Raw genomic sequence first — 22,132 nt, forward strand, 5'->3', positions numbered from 1 at the left:
CAAAAGCAGTAGTGAGAGAAGAGCTTAACTCTTGAAAACCTACAAATGGAAGGGACAGAATTGTGGGTTCATTTCGAAGATTTTTCCTGTGTGCCCTACCCATCCCTTACAAATATGTTGAAGGAAACCAGGCAGCCACACAGGTCAAAGTGACAGAGAAAACTTCAGGGCTGGAAGTGCAGGCGGAAATTTAAGGTGGACTTCCTGGGTATGAAAGAACCACAGAGGTGATACCCAAAATCTAAGCATGAAAACTTCCCAAATTCCTGGCTGACAGCTGAATTACACATGCATGGGGTTTGGGAGTGGGGGGCAGGTAGCCGAGCAAAAATGCAGACAGAGACCATAGAGGAATTGACCCTTGAAAGCCCCATGACATGAGATCTCTGAGTTTGGTGCTTTTTTAATTGAATGTATTCCCCACCCATATACAGCTCAAACAGCAGAAAGCTGACACCCTTACTGATTGGGGTATCAGAGGACAGAGACCACCACCGGCAGATGAGCTGGATATTAAGAGGGAATTCCCAGAAGTAAAGGACCCACACAGAGGGTGAACTCCAAAACCTAAGCATAATCTGTGCCCAAATTCCTGGCTGATACCAAATCACATAGGGGGAGGAGGGCCTTCCCTCTACCCTGCCCCCACAGGAGACCAAGCTAAAAAATAAGTCTCTGGAAAAAGTAAGAACTGAGTACAGATAGCAGTTGCTATACACTGCAGGGAAACAAGTTTGCAGTTTGAGTCCAGGCAAGTTAATAGTCACTAGAACAACTTACATACATACATGAACACATACATTCCTCATAAGAACAGTTCAATGTTTCAACCAAAATTTATGAGACATGAAAAGAAATAAGACAATAAAAGGCAGTCACAACAGAAACCAACTCTAAGTACAAGAAACCTACTCAAAACCTTCAAAGCCCCTGTTAATTCAAACAATTAAAGGAAAGTATAACCAAAGAACTAAAAGAAGAAAACAGTCTTGATGACTGACAGAGCATCTCAGTAGGGAGGTGAAAACTATCAAAAGAAATGGAGGGCCGGCCCGTGGCTCACTCGGTAGAGTGCGGTGCTGATAACACCAAGGCCCCGGGTTCGGTTCCCATATACGGATGGCCGGTTCGCTCACTGGCTGAGCGTGGTGCTGACAACACCAAGTCAAGGGTTAAGATCCCCTTACCGGTCATCTTTAAAAAAAAAAAAAAAAAAAGAAATGGAAATTCAGCTCTAACTGAAAAAAACAATGACTAAATAAAAAATTAGATAGGTGCAACAGCAGATGGAGATGACAAAAAAAAAAAAAAAAAAAAAAAATTCAGGCAACTTGGAAAATAGATCAATAGAAATTACCCAATCCATAGGATAGAGAGCTACAAAAACTGAAGAAAATTAAACAGAGCTGCAGAGACATGTGGGACAGCATCTAATAGTACAACACACAAGTAAACGGAGTTATTACTGATACACACAACAACATGGATGAATCTTAAAAGCATTCTATAAGTGAAAGATACCAGATTCAAAAGTTATATACCACATGATCCCATTTCCATGACAATTCTTGAAAAGACAAAACTATAGGGTCAGAGAAGAGATCAGCCAGGGGTGAGGGCTGGAGTGACTACACAGAGACAGCACAAGGTAATTTTTCCAAGTGATGGAACTATTTCGTATCTTGATTGTGGTGGTGGTGGTGGTTACACAACTGTAGGCTTTTGTCAAAATACATAGAACTGTACATCAAAAAGAAAGAATTTTATTGCATTTAAATTTTAAAAGTAAAAAGAAAAAAATCAGTAGTGATGTTTAATTAACACATAAGCATCAAACGTATTAGCATGGCATAATTAAACCACTTTTTGATCAAAACCTCCAAATCACACTGCCTCATTACCAACCTAAGCATACTTAATCAATAGTCATCCTCCCACTGCCACAAACATAACATAAACTTTTGATAAGGAAAAGAGGTGAGAACTTTTCCACTCCTGTCACAATAGCGAGTGACTAAAAGTTTCCAGAATCAGAAAAAAAAACTTGTTGTATGACTTTGTAAAAGCTTCTTAACCTTCAAGACCCCAAATTCCTTAAATGTGAAAGGAAGAAAATAACACAACTCATTATCATTATTTAATATATTACTACTATAACCACCAATCAAGTAACAATAAAATTGTTAGACAGGACACATTATATAACACAGTGCCAAACACATTGCTGACTTTCTCTAGCAGGTTACCTAATACAAATTTTGTGTAATATTTCACTGGTTCATTCATGATTTTCTATTTGTCTTTTGAGGTCACAGAAGACAATGAAAATCTCTATTTAGCTGCTCAACATTTATTGAGCACCTATAACGTGCTAGATGGTTAGAATTAAAAAAATGAATATAATATCATCCGTGTCCTTGTTTTTTTTATAAAAAAAAAAAGCTAAAATAATAACAACACATGGGACACTTATTAGGAGTAGGGCTCCAATTCATTTTGAGTTTTTCTAATTTCTCCAGAGTACACCTAACCCTCCCCTGTTATACTTAACATCAAAAATGTCCTAAACTTTTACAGGATCATCAAAGAGTCATGCACTTTGGATACAATCACTAGTAACAGCTTTGGGAGCTAAATCAAAATGTTATGTCATTGCTACAATAACTATGATGAAATAAGAATTATTTAATTGTTAGTATTAAAATAAACTATAATCTCTGGAAGAACAGACCAATCATCCTAATTTCTAACCTCTGTGAAAATTCCTTCAGTTATTTTGATAAGAATATAATTGCTGTGTCCCAGGAGCTTAAATGTTTAAAACTTTTCTCTCTTTTGGACATAACAGCCTTCTTGCTGTGTAAAAAATTACCACAAACCCAGTGACTTAAAACAACATACAGATACTATCTCTGTTTCTACGGGTCAGGAATCTGGCCTGGCTTAGCTGGGTCTTCTACAAAGCTACAATCAAGGTGTCAACCAGGATGAGGTCCTCATTTGGAGGCTCCAATGGGGATGTATCCACTTCCAAGGTCATTTACTTTGTAACAATTCATTTCCTTAAAACAGTAGGACCGAAAGCGAACAACAGAGAGATAGCAAGTCTGCTGGCAAAATGGACTCTTACGTAATGTAAAGTAATCACGGAATTAACATCTTATCACCTTTGCAGTATTCTTTGGCTAGCAGAAAGTCAGATTCTGTTCACACACAAGGGGAGGGTATTATTCAAAGGCATAAACATCAGGAAGCAGGGATCATGAGAACCACCTTAGAGTATGTCTGCCATATTGCCCAATACATTGTATGTATGTATTACACTAAAAGTTTAAGATTCTGCCCAACCCTTCTTTTAATTATATATAGCACTATACCAACACACACATACACACAAAATGAATACATCTCTTTTCTCTCCCTGAAATGATACATAATACTATTTGTCACAGTAAAAATCTGGAACCAATCTAAATGTTCATCAAAAGTGAATTGGTTAAATATCTGCAAAATATATCATGCATCCAGTAAAAATGAAATGGACATATAGATAGATATATACTGATAAGGAAAATATTCCAAAATGTATTGCTAACCTAAAAAGCAAGGTAGAGATATGCATTATGAACTCCCACATTTATACACACACACACTCATTGTGCTCGTATATGTTAAGATAATGTCTAGAAATATCACATAATACTATGACAAGCTGCCTCTGAGGAAATGCTGGAATGAGGAGACTTACTTTTCATTGTATCCCCTCTCATATTATTTGAATTTTTCTATATATTGTTTTCATAATGATAATATTGAAGGTCTCTATAATAAAGTATTTGGAGGTGGCATTGTTATAGAAATTTTCTTCCTTGTTTAATTTTATTGCTTAAATGTAGTTTTGTATTTTGGGGGGGAGGGTTGCTTAAATATAGTCAGTACATATGCATTGGTACAATGTTTCTGCCACATGTTGCCCATTAGACTGTAAGATCCTTGAGGACAAGATCAAAGTATGATTCATGTTTGTATCCCCATAGCTTAGCACAACTTGTACATAAGCTTTTACAGAATGTTTTAATTAGCAAAATTAAATGAAAGAAACTGAAGTATATTTAACATAACCCACCAGTGCAGAGGAAATACAAATTACAAAGATTTGTAGGTTGTCTTTAAATTCTGATTATTTTAGGCCGAGCCCGTGGCGCACTCGGTAGATCCTATATAGGAATGACCAGTGCACTCACTGTCTGAGTGCCGGTCACGAAAACGACAAAAAATAAAATAAAATAAAAAATAAGTAAATAAAGTGTCCCATCAAAAAAATAATAATAATAATAATAAAAAATTTAAAAAAAATAAATTCTGATTATTTGTTTTAAAAGAATATTATCATATAACTATACCCACATTTTAGTTATGGCAAAGAGCACCAACCATATGACTCTCACTCTCAAATGAGGAAAAATTATAACAATTCAATTTCAAATGCTCTCAGGAAATACATATCAAGAAAGTGGGGATAAAGGAAAGAAAGTATAACATCCCTGGGAACATTTTTCAAGATATTATCAAACAAGCCCTAAGCTTCCCCAAAATACTCCTCAAAGATACCTGTTTAAAATTCTTTCAATTGTCAAGGTTTGTCCTTTTCTGATTTGTTGCAGTTATAAGGTAACTTAGCTGAGAACTTTATTCAGGATATTTTAATGCCAGATTATATTTTACTGACTTTTATGTAGCTAGTTTTATGATATCAAATTTAATTGATTTATCCTTTCATTTGAAATCTATTTATTGAGTATTTAGTACTTTTTCAGGCATTCTGATAACTGCTAGGGACACTCTAACAAAGAGATTTAATAAAACTGCATGAAATGTCCATTGAAAGTAGGGTCTGTTTTCTATTAAAGGGCCATATCTAATCCACCAAAATATAAGACTTCCAAAGTCAATTCATATTCAGCCCTTGATCTTCCAGAGGTGATTTAGATATATAATCTTTGTGTTAATTGATGGTCACTTTTATAGAATTTCTTTTCAAATTTTGCTGACTTCTTTCTCAATCAAGGCATTAGTACTTCAAGAAATGTTTCATTCGTTTTCTTCCCCATCTCGAACAGCTCAATAAATGTTTGAAAAATCTTTCCATATCTTAAGCATTTACATAGTACCTACATTATATGATGAGCACTGTGAATAACCAGAAACTGTTTATAGTGCTAAGTTCATAAAATTCACTAAAAGGCATATGATTTTTTAAATACTCTAAAGAAATATTTTAATGTTTTGCTTTCTGTGCTTATGACCCTAATTTTTCCTTTTCTACTAGAATGAAATACTACTGCCTTCAAAACAAGAAACATTTCAGTCAATGCAAATCGCCTTGACATAAGATTATTTAATATAGGAAAGCTCTTGTAAGCTGATGAAGTGCCTAAAAAAAGAGAGATTACATCCAACTCCAAAGAAGCAACACTCTTTAAGCAGTTTCTTAAACAATATTTTCTTGTTTTCCCTCCATGATGCTTTTTTATGTTATATTTTTTCATGTAAACTTCTTTATGCTGCTCCATTTTGACATACTCATTATTCCCTTTACCCTCCATTTCTTTTAGATTTTTGCTTGTCTGTTTGTCATCAAGTCAATTGACTAGAAAGGCTCTAAATATGATCCAAGTTCTAGACTGCAATGCTGCCCAATGCTCTGTCCAAAAAGTAGCCCTAGCCACATTTAGCTGTTAAACACTTGAAATGTGGCTACTACAACTGAGGAAATGAATTTTTAATTTCCCATTTTATTTAAGTTTAAGTAGCCACATGTGGCTGGTAGCTATATATTTGCCAGCATAATTAGATGCAGAATATCAGAACCTTCTCCACCACAGAAGTTATTTTTCCTCTAAATGTTTCATTTTAAGGAATCTAAAATCTGCCCTGAGACAAGATACTTGCTCACAAAAAAGCTTTACACATCTTTGTATCTTAGTACTACAGGTAGTGTTCCATTTTAATAAAATAAAAAGTGTTTTCTTATATTCAAAGATCTTTGAATTAAGGCTTACTTCAATAACTAAAAGCCTGTGGTACATGAACAGACAAACCAACCAACAGAACAGAATAAAAGGTCCAGAAATAGACCTCTAAAACATAAAGAAATGTGATATATGATAAAGTGGTATCTCAAATCACTTGAGGAAATGACAGACACGAATAGACAGTGTTGGTACAACTGGATAAACACTTGGGAAAACATGAAATCAAATCCACATCTCACACCACATACCAGGGTATACTCCAAATGAATCAACTATCTAAATGTAAAAATTGAAATCATAAAAATACTAGAAAAAAACTGGGTGATTTCTCTTACAATCTGCAAGGAGGAAAAGCCAGTATTTGACTAAGTATAAACAAACACCTTTGCATTGCAAAAAGCACCAGAAACAACAAACAAAAATTTAAAAACATATATTTTTGCCTCAATTACAAACGGCTAATTCCATAGTATATAAAGAGCTTTTTAAAAAGAAAAAGACAACTCACTGTCCCACCCCCCAAATAGAGAAGGCACAAAAGAAACGGGAAATTCTCAGAAAAATAAGGGCAAATGGCCTTAAATATATAAAAATATATTCAACCTCACTCATAAGAGAAATGCAATTTAACACTTCCAATTTTGACCATACATTCTGTTGGTAAAGCTGTGGAGAAAAATTCTCTGTACTCTCATACACTGCTAATAAAAAGTACAAATGATATAACCCCTGTGGAGAGGAATTTTATAATATCCAGCAATATTATACATACATTTACCAGTCTCACCTCCAAAAATCTACCCTGAAGACACAACTCCACAAATACTCAACAAAATACTCAAAAATATATTCACTGTGGCATTTTCGTAATGGCAAAAGACTGAAAACAATCTGAATATGCATCAAAAGGGGCTAACTAAATAAACTAAATACATCCACACAACAGAATACTATGCATGCATCAAAAAGAATAAGAAAAATCTCTATGTAACTCATTTGGATTAATGTTCAAGATACATCGTCAGGTGGAACAAAAAAATAGGTGCAGAACAAGTAGTATACAGCTTGCTAGCTTTTATGACATAAACGGAAAATAAAATAAATACATATATACATAAACACAAATATACATTGATTTGTTTATTTTTGCAAAAAGAACACTAGAAGAATAAATAAGATGCTAATAAAAATTGTTAGCTGTAGTAGCAGGGTGGGGCTGGGGTGAAGGCAACAGAGATGTAAGCAAAAATTCTGAGTACTCTTTTTATATAATTTTGATATTTGAACCACATAATGATTTACATATTCTAAATAAATAAATAAAACTAAAAGGCCTACTACTACCATATTCTAAATAGCGCCATTTTATGGTTCTTTGATTTGCTTTAAAGGAAACAGTAGATGTATACTACATACACAACTGGAGATTTAATAGCAATGAAAAGGGTTTGCCACGTCACTCAAATTCACCATTCACCACCTATACTTCATTTGGAATAGGAAGCAATGACCAATAGGTATCAGCAGGGATTTCTTAAGAATAAGGTTAAGGCATACCACAAGATTTAGAGATGTGCTTCAGTACTAAGTGAACTACAGCAAAATATTTGATAAGATTTTTCAGGCAGATGAAAGCACATGGGCAAGATGCTATCAAGTACTTCAGGAGACCTTTAATAATAAATTGGATTTTCACATATATTATCTATGCTAATCTGCATAGCCATCCTACAAGACACAAAGTATGATCCCTTTTTAAAAACTGAGAAACTGGCTTAAAGGGATTATGTTACACTTGCCTTATCATCACATAACCAATAAATAAACAAAGACACATCTCTACAGTCAAACTGTTTTTTCCACCGTATTATATTAATTCTCAAATTTAATACACAGCCCATCAAAATGCTATACCCAGAAAATGCAAAGTGCGAGTGGTAACATTTCAAACTACTGAGAGAAAGATAGATGATAGGTAAGATTCTAAAACATTAATTGGTTAACTGTTTGAGGAGAAGATACTTTTATTCCTAACATCTTATTGCCCCCAAATTCCAGATTGCTAAAAAGTTCAAAGTAGAGCATAAAACCATAAAAAGTCAAGAAGAAAATATATAGGTGAATATTTATCTGATTCTCAGAAGAGAAGGAACTGCTAAGCTTCAAGTTAAAGAAAAACACCCTCAAGCCAGACTGCTAGTATAAGAAACAGGAATGTGCAGCCAGCCACCTTATACTAACATTTTCAATAAAGATTACTGAAAACTTCATTAAGGATTAGAATTAGGACTGCAGATCAGCTTTCAAGAAGCACTAGATTAGATCACATAAAAATTTAAATGGCAAACTATAAAAATATTACAATTCAAAATGTAAATCCTCATATTTACAAATCCATATTTAAAACTCTGAACACTATAACGAAAAAATGGGCAAAGTTCATAAACTAGCAATTTATAAAAGGAGTACTAATGGCCAAATGAGGGGAAAAAAAGAAACATTCCACCTCATTAGTAATACAAAAACCCAAGTTAAATCTGAGATATTTAACCTATCAGAGGGTTGTTTTACTGATAACCAGTGATGGCTGAAGTACTGGGAAAATGGGTACTCAAGCTTGTGAGAATATAAATTGTTAAACTGAGAGGATATCATATACTTTCACACAAGAACTCTTTCAAAAAATTATCCTAAGAAATACGTTTATCAATTACTTATAGTTCAAAAGAGAGAGAAATAAAGAAACTGAATATCAAACAGTAGAGAACTGATTAAATATATTCTTGCAGTGTTGAGGAATATAATGACATGGAAAACAGTTCTCAACAAATTCTTAAGTGAAAACAGTAGATTGTGAGATAAATAACAAACTCATATAACAAAATGTTGATTTTTAAATCTAGGTTTAAGTGTCTTATTTGAATTCTCTTTTTATTTCTCAAAATAAAAATTTTAAGTTATTACTTACAGAATGATCCCAATTTTGAGTGTGTGTAATACGTATGTATGTACATATATATACAAGGGCACTTCAAAAAGTTTGTGGAAAAATAGAATTAAGAGATAATAAGATTCTTTCCATGAATTTTCTGAAGTACCCTTGTATTTGTGACTGGAAGCAACTATCATTGGGTCATGGGACTATGGTGCCATTTTCTTCTTTGCCCTTTTGCTAAATGTCCCAAATTGCACACAATGTACATTACCCTTATAGTCAGAAAGAAATTACTCCAAAGAAATCTATTTTTTGAGAAATTTTTCAAAGTACTAATTGTAAAACAATTTCAAAATTAACACCCATTTGGGCCGACCCCGTGGGCGCACTCGGGAGAGTGCGGCGCTGGGAGCGCAGCCCGCCGCGGGTTCGGATCCTATATAGGGATGGCCAGTGCACTCACTGGGCGGCCGGTCACAAAAACGACAAAAAAAAAGAAAAAGAAAAATTAACAACCATTCAAGGCTACTGTCAAATAACATCATTCACTAGGGAAGCAAAGATGATCAAAGATGTCATACCACTTTTCTTTTAAAATATAGCAGTTTTTCCCTTTCTTAACATGTTTTGAGTTCAAATAACATGCAGCCGTATATAAGTACATTTATAAATAATGCACAAATACTATTACAACAGTATTATGTATATAGTACATACATACAAAAAGTGAAAGGAGGTTACAGTAAAAATAAATATAAGTAGAAGTTCTATTGTTTACCTCATAGGGCACAATGAACAAATTTTTCATACACCCCCAGAAGTACATGCAATCCACTAGGGGGGTTACTGGAATAAACCACTCAGAATCAGGAGACTTGGGGATCTGTATTTTAGTCTCAGCCTTACTACTAGCAGTCATCACCTTTTATGAAAATCAGTTAAGAGGTTTGATCTGTGCTTCAGTTTCCTCTTCCAAAGCTTAAAGTCTTAATGATTTTAAAGTAGTTTCCGGGGCTGGCCAGTTAGCTCACTTGGAAGAGCGTGGTGCTGGTAACACCACCAAGGTCATGGGTTTGGATCCCTGTACAGGCCTGCCACAAAGTAAATAAATAAATAAAGTACTTTCAGTATTAGGGTTTTCTAATCCCACTAGTCTCTAAGAACTAAATATTCTCTTTTAAAATAGAAACTCAGGCACTTTGGAAAATTCAACAGGAAAGAAACAAGAATGTGCCACAGTTAACATTTTAGAGGAAGTTACAGTCTTCTTTAGGAAAATTCTAAATGAACAAATGAAGAGCTGAAAGGAGCGCAGATTGTACTGTTTGCTTTTCTAGACATGAGAAAAATCAAAGTCAAGCTTGCACTGCATAAAACAAGCTGCCCTGAATGGAATAATTACCTCTAAAATAATTCAGCATTATTTGTATGCCCATCCGAAAATGAGAAAATCATAAAAAACATTTGTTGCATAATTTTGCACCTGAGAGTATTTCTCAGGTATCTTGAGCTTTAAACTGTATTTTAAAGCGGACATTTAATGTAGTCTACAATTAGAAAATTCAGAATAATTTTCTACTCATCTGCTAGAAGCTATAATAGTCAAAGATCTTAAAGGGAAATAATCCACATTAATAAAAATTAAAAAAAATTTTTTTAGAAGTAGATAACAGTATCCCAACAGACGATCTTTAAAAAGCCATACCATCTCTCTCTTCAATCTACTCTTTCTTCCCTTTTGTCGACTTTTCTACCTGGCATTCAAATTACATAGAATACTAGGTATCGGTCAATAGATGCCAACATGAAAAACAAGAAAGGGAGCTTCCTATTGTTCAATGCTTACTGTAATAAATAAATTTTAAAAAGAGCAAAAAAAATCTTTGTAATTTTCAGTGGAAGAGTCATATTTACAAGGCTGTAAATAGTTATTTGAATTTGATCCCTCCAAATGTGAACATAAATTTAACTGATGGATGTCAAGACCACTGGTAGAGGGGAGAAGAGGAAATAATGCCAAGATGATATTTTCTGAGCATATACACAAAACAAAGTACTAACAACTCATATTCATACAACATTTTACTACTTACATGGCACTTTTAATAGTATTTTATTTCCTTTCATCCTTAAATCCCTGACAATTGTGTTCTATATACATTTTTCACGTGAGGAAACAAAGGCTCAGAGAGTTTAAGTAACTTTAATGTCACAGAGCTAACAGGGGGCTTTAAACTCAAATTTAAATGATTTCAAATAAGGCATTCTAAGCAGAAAAGTATGATTACAACTTACAATGACCTTTGGGGCTGGCCAGTTAGTTCACCTGGTTAGAGCATCACTTTGTAACACTGAAGTCAATCAAGGGTTTGGATCCCTGTACCAGCCAGCCGCCAAAGAGAAAAAAAAGCGAACTTAAAATATCCTTACAAAAGTATTATTCATAGTTTCTAATCAAATACTTCAGTGATTCACTATGACAGACTCTCAATTCCAGCTAAATGCTAAATGTCAATTTCAGTTTGTGACCAAATACCAATAGATCATTCATTTCAACTACGAAGATAAAAATAAGTACCATGTAATCAGATACCTTACATTCATTTTTTAACAGAATAATATAATTAAACTATTTTAACAGGGTGAAGAAAGTTACTTTTATTGGCAAAGATATCTTACAATCTTCAGAATTCTACTGTGACATAAGGTCACATATTTGACATAAAATCTCTCCTCTTTATGTTCAACTTTCTACTATTTCAAATACTCAGCTCACTGTATCATCATTGCCTACAACTAACAGTTACCAACCTCTTAATCCTCTCCTAGAGAGCATTTCCTTGAACTCTTGCTTGCTCACCTTTCATCTCTGAGTTTTAGATTGCTACCTTCTTAGTTAGGTAGATGTCAGTTTCAAGGATCCCAAAATAAACCAGAGCAACCCATATTGGGGAAACACAACATTAGCATGAATCCTAATAAAGATTCTATTAAAGAGTGCGGGAAATTTTAATATTCTTCCTCTATTAATGAAAATCTGTACCTCTTTCCCCTTTTCAGTTCAGAACCAACAAGAACAAAATAAAGGAGTCACATGGATGAGGATAAAAATATAACTTAAACTAATGGCTAAAAAAGCTTATTACATTGATTGTAAATTAAGCGTACCCAGTTAGAACTGGAAATGTTCATTTCCTTCTCCCTCATAGGAGTCCAATCTAGTCAGATAAGCTACCATACAGATGAATCTCTATTCCTAAGAATTGGTAATTCTAAAGAGAGAACCAGAAGACACTGAGCAAAAGTATACTCCATACCTTCTCCCAGTCTCACCTAATCCTTCTTTGGGAAGGTATCACAGGGGATTGAAAAAAGGGGGAAAGTTACTTCCAAGAGAGAACATCCTACTTTATGAGTCACAGTAGAAACATGAGGAGAGGAAACTGACGGTTCCCCTTTCAACAAGCACAATCTCTACAAATACAAAACAAATCCCTCAGAAATGTTTTTAAAACTCTCAAAGAGCAACACCTCATAAACGGAATACATATCTCCTCCTCTTTCATCTCCTATTCCACAGAGAAGCAGGATTTGATGAAGAAGATATTCGCTAGCTTAACCTGAGAAGACAAGACTAAAATGAAGAAAATCAAGTCTACAAACTCCCAAAGCAGTCCTGATTAAAAAATACTATTCTATGTAGTCTTTGAATGAGTTATGATAAATTTAGTTATAAAAGGCAGACCTCTTTTTAAAACTGCACAATAAACAAAAGGGTACTTACTATTTCCTCTTACTTTTCAAAACTCTCTCCCTCACCTAACCTCCTCTCTCACCCTTACCTCCAGTGAGGACCCTTACTTTGCCTTCCATATGCCTAAGAACCACTTCTTACTTAGTTCTGACATCTAAAACTCCCATTCCCCACAGCCCAACTAGGGATGAATCAGATTATGTGATTAAAGTACTTCACATTAATGGGAAAATGAGGTTTAATTCACAAGGTGCGATTCTACAAATGTCATTATGCTCTACCATGTATAGAGCACTAAGTTTAAAAATACTGAAGAAATAAAATCAAAGTACTTATCCCTTTTGCAAGAAAAACTAATTAACCCAAACCAACCTTTTAATAGACAATGTAGGGAAGAGGTACAATATTACCTGCTTCACATCACATTTTCTCCATCCCATTGCCAAACCCCTCCAACCCTCCATCTGCCAGGAAATAAAATCCAAGAGATCTATTTCTTCCAGTAAAAGTCAATACCTGGGAAGACGATGTGGGATGGCATAGCAAACAATAAACATTCAAATCCTTAGATGGACTGTACAGTGTCTCCTGGATTAAATTTTATATATTAGCTACAAGTGAAAGAGAGTTTCTAAATAAATCGATTTCCCTATAAAAATACCTATAAATCAGCTTTGCTCGGAATTCTTGAGTTATTAAACCATAAATACGAAGAGGTTTTTTCTTCAGTCATTTCCACAGTTAAAATATTAATAGTAAGTACTAGTTCAGTTTGTCCCACTGTATTTAAAAGCTATTGAACTTAACCACTGGTTTCAATTAGACTTGATATTTTTCCCAAGTACTCCTAAAGTTTGAAATTCCAAACTAATTAGCACACTTGCTTTAAACCTTTTTTTTTTTCCAGTTGTAAAATTTATTAATTCTGACGTATAACAGAGCTCCTGAACTGGAGAGCAGAACAAGTTCATCTGAAAGCACTTTTAGGAGTGAGAAAAAAGTAAAAGAACTCAAATCATTGTTGAGATACTAAAAGCTCTCCTTGATTGAACACTGTTTACTCTGTGGTTTCTCACAACACTCCATGCTTCAGAACCTCCCTTCCTGCTCTCTCTGTATGTATAAGAACAGCAATTAGGTCTTAAACTCTGAGAAATGTTAGGGAAATTTATGAAACTCATTCACACCATCAAAAATAATTCTCCTCATACATTATTTTTATCAGTCTTAATCCACTATCAAGTTCTTTCCCACGAATTATCTCCTGCTTTCTGCTTTATATTCAAATGACAACTAGAGCCTTCAGTTTCAAGGCCTGGACTTTAGTCCTGGATGGGCTCTCCAGTACAGAAACTCTTTTGGCCCTTATGGTTGCATTCTTTATTATATCGTTTACTCCGATTTCTACAGTCTCCTTCAAAATTTATCCCTAACCCCCTCTCTAAAAAACTTTGTTCACATCTGGGGGGGGGGGGGGGGAAACAAAGGGTAAAGAAACCCAATTGTCCAAAGAAAATCAATATACTGCGCTGCTTCATTCGGATTAATAATTTAAGTAAAAATCACGAAGACTTAAAGATAAAAACATCTGTAAAATAATTTTATTTGCTAAGTGCAGAAAGTGACAAGAAAGTGAAGCTGTATCTTCAGCATGTGTGGACTAGTGACTTTTCATCACGGACTCAAAATAGTGAGGAGAAAAGAGAAGTAGGAAATCTGTGAGGCCCACGGACGGTCACAATGGCCCACACTAACAAATGACTAAACGAGGTCTCACCTCTCCCCTCCCCGTCCCCAAAGATCGGGAGAGTTAGGGGACCTGCATCTGAAGAAAGAAATCAGAACCTTTTCTGTAAAAGTTTTGGGAAAACAAAGCTTTACCATAGATGATACTGTTAGAGCATAAAACCACGCAGCACATTGTTGGGGTCTTTCGCCTCTTCACCCAAAGAGAGACTACCTACTATTTTATCCCCTATTGTGATGCGCCCTCCTCAGGATGTCGCTGCGTTAGCCAAAGATGACAAGAAAGGGGTGAGGCATAGAGATACTCAGCCCTGGAAAGGAGGGATGAGGGTATCGCCTGGGGAAAGGCCTCCGGACACCCAACCCAAAAGCAGCACCCTCGAAACCCAAGTCCCATCCCTGCCTGTCCAAACTGGGTGCCCGTGGCTGCAGTCCAAAACGCCACCCACGCTCCTCTGGGAGGGTCCAGCCGCCCAGACCACCGCCACAGCTGCCCGGCTCTCAGGTCCAGATTCGCCCATCTCCCCCTTCCTCCTCAGCCCCCGCCAAGCCCAGCCTCCTGCGCCGCCCCCACAGACTTCCCCAAGCTGAGTCCAGTCACCCTCGAACCTGTAGTCCCCCTTGAATGTCCAGCGAGGATCAAGGCAAAGGCCGAGGCCAGCGACACCTCCGCTTCCTCCTCAGCCGGATCCCTGCGGGGGTGGCCGGGAAGGAGGCCACTCAGGCGGTTACGGTTACCAGAGCCGCCGGAGCAGGTTTCAGGCCGGCTCCTCAGACTCTTCTCGCGAGAGCTCGCAATCCAAAGAGGCAAGGCTAGCTGCGTTCTCGCGATAACGGCGGCTCTCCGCCCGGGGTGGGCGGGGCACCGAGTGCAAGAGCAGCTGAGGGAGCGGCGGTCGGGAGTGTGAGCTCAGCCTGGGGGCTGGCGGAGCTGAGTCGGGGTGCCACGCCACCCCTCTTCCCGGACATCAGCGCGCCGCATCGACAGTGAGCCTCGAGGTTGAGTGGCTGCGAGCATCTACCCCCAAACCTTAGGACCCCACGTTTTCCCCTTGACTTCCTATCCCCCTTAGAAACGAGCTGAGAGCGTCTGTGGCCCAGAGGTGGGGAAATACCTTCGGAAATCAAGTTTGCTTGGGGAAAGCGTTTCCCTCAACAGAGCAGACTCCAAAGTCGTCTCTGCCGGCGACAAGCCGGCATGGACTGACTGGGATGAGAGGCGGTAGTCGTGAGGGACACTCCCTATTCCTCAGCTTCCACCGCTGCTTATTTTTAAACTCTCGCTTGGCGGGAACAGGTGTGCCAGCTGAAACTCCTGCACGTTGGCCGCCTACGGAACATCGAGAATAACCTGGATAGGATATGATCTTGTGGACAGAAAGCCAAGTGATAGAGTTTCAGGCATTCAGCATCACTGATCCCTACCATGTGCCAAATGCTGGATTATAAAAACGGATGAAATTTAAAAGACATGGTCTCCGCCCTCAAACTCACACCCTGGGGGCAAGATCCTCATGAAAATAGATAATCCCATTATTCTGTGATAAAAGCCGAGCTGCTGGCAGTGAGCTGTGGGAACAGAGAGGGAGGAACCGGCTGGCTCTACCTGCTGTCAAAGAATAAAATTACAACAAATTTAGTTAAAGATCTCGATTTGCGTTATTGTGATTCTAGAATCTGGCAACATGTTATTCCAGATAATAGAATAAGTGTTCCAAAGAGCCTAGCAGAGGAGGTTAATTATATTTATAGACATAAAAAGGCTGATGAAAGCAGAAACAAAAAGTGGGTTGGTCGTTTCAAAGTTACCTTCCTTGTAAGGTGGGAGCAGGAAGACAGAACAATAGAAAAATGGCTGACTAGTTAACATCAGATTGCTTCCTGCTATCTCTTTTGTGTAAGAATTAGAGCAGAGGGAACTTCATTATCATACCTATAGAAGACGAATACTGGCCTGCTTGAGAAATTGGCTGCTATCTCTTTCTCCTGACTTCTCCGAAAGTCAGACCACAACCTAAGTGACATGGAACTTAGCGGGGGTGACTCCATTTTAATTTTTAGTCTGGTCTGTTGGGGCCCAGCACAGGAAGTTAGTGCAAAGCAATGACCGCCGATAATTTTTATCTAACACTGCGATGTTGTGGAAGTCTCCACCAAGGAGTGACTTTTCAGCTGAAATTTAAGAGTTCTCCGGTTTTGAAGAGTGGGAGGGGCGTTGCAAGGGGAGGAAGCAAAGAGGAAGAGGACCTGGTTTGAGTAATTTGGTATGAAAACAGATCTGGCAGAAAGAACTCCCTTGAAAAACCTTTAATCTCTGTTTAGTTCGGAAGAGAAAATTCCTTGGCTCCCATGTGTGATACTCAAAGTGTTTTCCTAACGAATATTTATGCTAAGGAGATGAGCAAGTTGAGCTAGACAATTAAAAGACAGTGAGCATGCTCTTCCTCCTCTAAGAAAACTTAGGTGTCAGAGATCTAAGGGAAACAAAGGTTATTGTCTTAGTATACCAAGTTATTAGTATAGCCAAAATTCTGCTAAATTGGAAATTGCCAATAACTGTCCCGACCCGCGGGATATTCAATGCAGACCCTGGAGGGGGGAGTGGGAATTGGATGGGACAAGAGACGTGAGAAATGGAGACAAGACAGTATTCTGATCAAGTCTCGTTTATTAGCCAGAAGGTCACAGCTTATGTAGACAGCAGGAGGGAATCAGCAGATAAGGAAGTATGCAGATGTTTTCTGGGAGAAATCACAGGGCAAGTCTTTCCAGGAAATGGAACATTTCTCAGCTATCTAAAGCAAAGCAGCGGTGATCTACGCCTAGGGCTGTGCAAGCAGTAAGAAGGAGAAAAAGGAGGAAAGGTCACAGCATTTATATCTTTAGTGTCAGAGGGCTATTGGCAGGGCTTCATGACCCTGGGCAGGCTATGACCGGGCTCTTTGGCTCCGGACAAATAACCTTTGAAGATGTTTAAAAAGAGCAATCTAATAGGGATTTTGTGATACTGACAGGTAATCTCATGGAGAGACTTCAAGAAAATCCTCAGGCCGAAAAACAAAACAACAACAAAAGCCTCACCAATCTTGATTTATTATCAAAGTTTTGTCCCATAAGCTATGCTCAAAGGAGGTAATTCTATTGGCCAAGTTATGGTTAATGAGGTCTGTCAAACAAATAATTTTCTTATATCAAAATAGAAGCTGTCATTTTCAAAGGAAAGACTCTGGTATTTCACTATAGAGTTTCCATGATCTCCCTTTAGATACATATTACTTATATATTATTCCATATATTTGTGCATTCTATAGTTTCATTAGGCTTGCCCTACTCTCCCTACAAATAAACCCAACACAATAAAAAACAACAAAAAAGTGGTTCTAATCCTTCTGTAGGCCAATCAGATGTTCTGTTTAGCCTGATTTACAAGTTCAAGTCCAAGTTCTAGGAGTTTTACAAGAAACAATAGAAGAATCATATTAGTGAATGATTTCAGACAAAATATGAAAACTGTTGCGTGCCTGAATCTGTTCAAACCATCAAACCCTACTTTGACAAGGCCTGGAGCTCATTTCATTGTTATTCTTCAAGAAAGAAAGAAAAAGAGAAAGAAACCCAATAAAAGTTCCCACTAAACTTTGCTTAAATAAGATTAACCTTTCAAATATTAATGTGGTAGCATTGGTAACAGCTATATTGTGTAATAGGTAATGGCATTGATTGAGACCATAATACTGCTCTGCACAATAATTTGTAAATGCCAGCTGACTAACTGCATGGGTTAAGTTTCAAACCTTTAATGAAAGTCTTTCCTCCACAATATCAATCCACACACCAAAGAGGCCATTACAGAAATAGAGGTTTCATATAGAAGCAATGAGCAAATAAGTTCCTTTGGTTGTCTACATTATAGCGTGCTAAGGCAAGATTGTTTCAAGCAGAGGATAAGATAGGCTTCTGTCTGAATACTTGCTTGAAAAATTGATGATAAGCCACAGACCCAGAATCCTATGTAATTTTTAAAGCCTGGAATTTCTTTGTACTATAAAGTTTGAGCACTGCCACCTATTGGCAGGAACAGGAAAATCACATACACAAAAAGAACTCAAAGCCCTGTTCATCAAACATATTTATTGACCATGACCCTGTGAAGAATACTAAGAGAGATACATTATTAAAATAGATATCCTACTGAAAAAAAATGAGATGTATAATTAAATAACGGAAGGAAAACAAGTTGGGTCATAAGGAGATAGAAGTAATGTGCTATGGGAGGTGAGAGATAAAGATTACTTCTAACTGAAGAGATGACGATGATGCAGGAAAGGGGGAAGAAAAGGAGGATGTTTGATCTGGGCCATAAGGTATAGGATTCATGTATAAGATAATAGGGCTCCACTGACAAAAAGAACATTTGTAATTTTTTGCTCCACCTGGATGTGCACATAAAGGCTGATCCTCTGGCACCTGTGAGCACCCAAGTGAGCCGACCAGCCAGACCTGGATCCCATTTCTGATAATCATTCTGTTCTAGTTTTCTTTAAAAAATAATTCTGGAAATTGAAAATGTACAAGTGAAATTTCCCAATTCTAAATTTGGTATGCCTTTATGAATAAGACCTCAAAAGCACAGAAAGCAAAAGGAAAAAGAAACAAAATGGATTATATCAAGCTAAAAAGCTTCTTCACAGTAAAGGAAACAACAGAGTGAAAAAACAGCATACAGAATGGGAGGAAATATTTGCAAACTATACATTCAACAAGGGATTAATATCCAGAATATACAAGGAACTCAAACAACTTAGAAACAAACAAACAAACAAAAAACAAATAATCCAATTAAAATATGAGCAAAAGAGCTGAATAGACATTTCTCAAATGAATACATACAAATGGCCAACAGGTATTTAAAAAGTGTTCAATATCACTAATCTTTAGGGAAATGCAAATCAAAACCACATTGAGTTACCTCACAAAAGATAAAGAACAACAAATTCTAGTGATGACGTGAAGAAAGAGGAACACTTGTATACTTTTGGTGGGACTGTAAGTATAGCCATTATGGAAAACAGTACGGAGGTTCTTCAAACAACTGCAGATAGAACTACCATACAATCCATCAATCCCACTGTGACTGTTAAGAGGGTTGGAAATCCTATTATGGTAACTGCAAGGTGGGGCCTTGAAGAGGTGATTAGATTCTGAGGACCGTGCCTAGTGAATGGTTTAAAAATGGTGGTCATGGGCATGGTTTGGAAGGCTTTAAAAGGAGAGTGAATGAGGAGATCAGGCTCTCTGCTCCACCAGTTTCTACAGTGTGATACCCTGCTGTCACTGTTTCCACCACCAAGGCCTTCACCAGCTGTGTCCCCTGGACTTTGGACTTCTCAGCCTCAGAAACTATAAACAATAAATTTCATTTTCTTCACAAATTACCCAGTTCCAGGTACTTTCTTACAAGCAGCACAAATGGACTAATATAGGGGTTTAGCAAGAAATTGTTTAATGGTAACAAAGAATGATTATGTTTTATAATGATGAATGTCCTAATTAACTTGATTTGATCATCACATATTGTACTCAAGTATTGATAGTCAACTCTGTACCCCACAAATATGTAATATCAGTTATGTTTCAATAAAAATAAATAAATTTGGTATGCAACATAAAAATTTCAAAAGTACATATGAAAAACATTATTGAGAGAAATTAAAGAGACCCTAATAACTATAATTATAAAGATATCAGTTTTTTGAAAATTGATCTATAGGATTCATCAAAAACAATAAGTCTTTTTGCGCACGTGTGGAGTAGGACACAAATTTAGCAAACTGAATCTTATATGGATACATAAAAATGGAAAGGGTAAAGAATAATCTAAACATTCATTAAGAGGAAGAACAATGTATGATTAAGTGCCCCACCAAATACCAAAACCTTATGTAAAACTATAGATTTAAGACAGTCTGGTATCAGCATAAGGAAAGACAAAAAGACTAATGTAGTAGCATAGAAAGCTCAAAAATACTTTCAAGCATATGTAGATTCATGATTTACAACACAGGTGGCATTGCAGAGAAGTGCAGAAAAGCACATCTTTTCAATAAATAATGTAACTAAATAAACTGAAAAAAAAATTAAAGAACTTCTACCTCACACCTACACAAAAACCAGTTCCAGATGGGTTATTTACCTAAATGTAAGAGGCAAAATAAAAAAGCTCCTAGAATATAATATAGGAAAATTACCTTTATTACCTCAAGGTAACGAATGAGTTCTTAAAGTAGACAATGCACTAACTATAAAAGATAAAGAATTTTGACTACATTAAAATTAACAATTTCCATTAATCAAAAGATACTATTAAAAAAGAGATAAAGACACAAAGTGGAAAAATATATTTGCAATACAGATAACTGACAAAAGATTAGTTTTCAGAATATATAAAGAATGCTTATAGATCAATATCAAAGACAAACAGCCTGGAAAAGGAAAAGGAAAAAGGCATCGAACAGACACTTCACAGAAGAAGAAAGCTGAAGGGTTAATAAATATATGAAAAGATGATAAACCACACAAGTAACCTGGAAAATAAAATTAAAACAACAATGATATGCCTAGCAGGTTGACAAATATCTTCTAAGTCTCCCAATATGTGGTATTGGCAAGAATGTGGAGCAAGTAGAACTTTTATACACTGCTGGGGACAGGAGATATAAACCGCTTCAACCACGTTGCAAAATAAGTTGGTACCTGCTAGCAAAATTAAACATGCTCATACTCTAAGAATCAGCAATCTCATTCCTAGGTACATATCCTAAAAATTCCTTACAGGTGTAAGAGATATGTAAAAGAATGTTCACTGTTAGTAATATCCAAAAACTGAAAACAACCCAAATATTCATAAGAGGAAATGCATAAATAAACTGAAATATACTTGTTGATGAAATGCAACAATTGAAATAACCAAAGCTACATACATCAATAGAGATAAATCTCACAATATTAAGTAAAAAGAGCAAAGTGAAAAACAATAAATACGGTATAATTACATTTTGTTCAAAACCAGACAATTTTTGTTTTTTTGTTTTTGGCAGCTGGCTGGTATGGGGATCCAAATCCTTGACCTCGGTGTTGTCAACACTGTGCTCTAACCAACTGAGATAACCAGCAGCCCATCAAACAAAATTTTTAAGAACACATACATATGAGAATACTTCAAAAAGTTCATGAAAAGATTTTAATTCTATTTTTATCTTTTAATTCTATCTTTCAATGAACTTTTTGAAGTACCATTGTATGTCTATATCTATGTATCTAACTGTGTATCTCTCTCTCTCTCTCTAAAGTTAAGAGAAAAACTTTAGATAAGCTAAACTTAACAGAGTTTAATTGAGCAAAGAACGATTTGTGAATTGGGCATCCCCCAGAACGAGTAGGTTTGGAGTGACTCCAGGGATGCCACATAGTTGGTTAACATTTATGGATAGAAAGAGAAAAGTAAAGTACAGAAAATAGAAGTGAGGTACAGAAACAGGTGGATTGGTTACAGCTAGGTGTTTGCCTTATTTGAACCTGGTTTTAACAGTTGGCTGCTCATGGTTGACTAAAGTTTGGCTGCTGTGATTAGCTGAGACTCAGCTACTCATTAGAAGAGTAGGT

General features: G+C 36.4%; 1 protein-coding gene across 8 annotated transcripts in view; it reads right to left on the reverse strand.

Annotated features, from left to right (window-relative positions):
- The window catches only part of BTBD10 (BTB domain containing 10), an 85,413-nt gene extending 70,175 nt beyond the window's left edge, over positions 1-15,238 (reverse strand). For all 8 annotated transcript variants that reach the window (XM_063093754.1, XM_063093750.1, XM_063093755.1 and 5 more), the window contains exon 1: positions 15,080-15,238. The gene's annotated coding sequence lies outside the window, so the exon portion shown is untranslated. The remainder of the gene's footprint in view (positions 1-15,079) is intronic.
- Between the last annotated feature and the right edge of the window lie 6,894 nt (positions 15,239-22,132).

This window comes from Cynocephalus volans, chromosome 4 (genome assembly GCF_027409185.1).
Source record: "Cynocephalus volans isolate mCynVol1 chromosome 4, mCynVol1.pri, whole genome shotgun sequence".
In the NCBI taxonomy this organism is placed as follows: domain Eukaryota; kingdom Metazoa; phylum Chordata; class Mammalia; order Dermoptera; family Cynocephalidae; genus Cynocephalus; species Cynocephalus volans.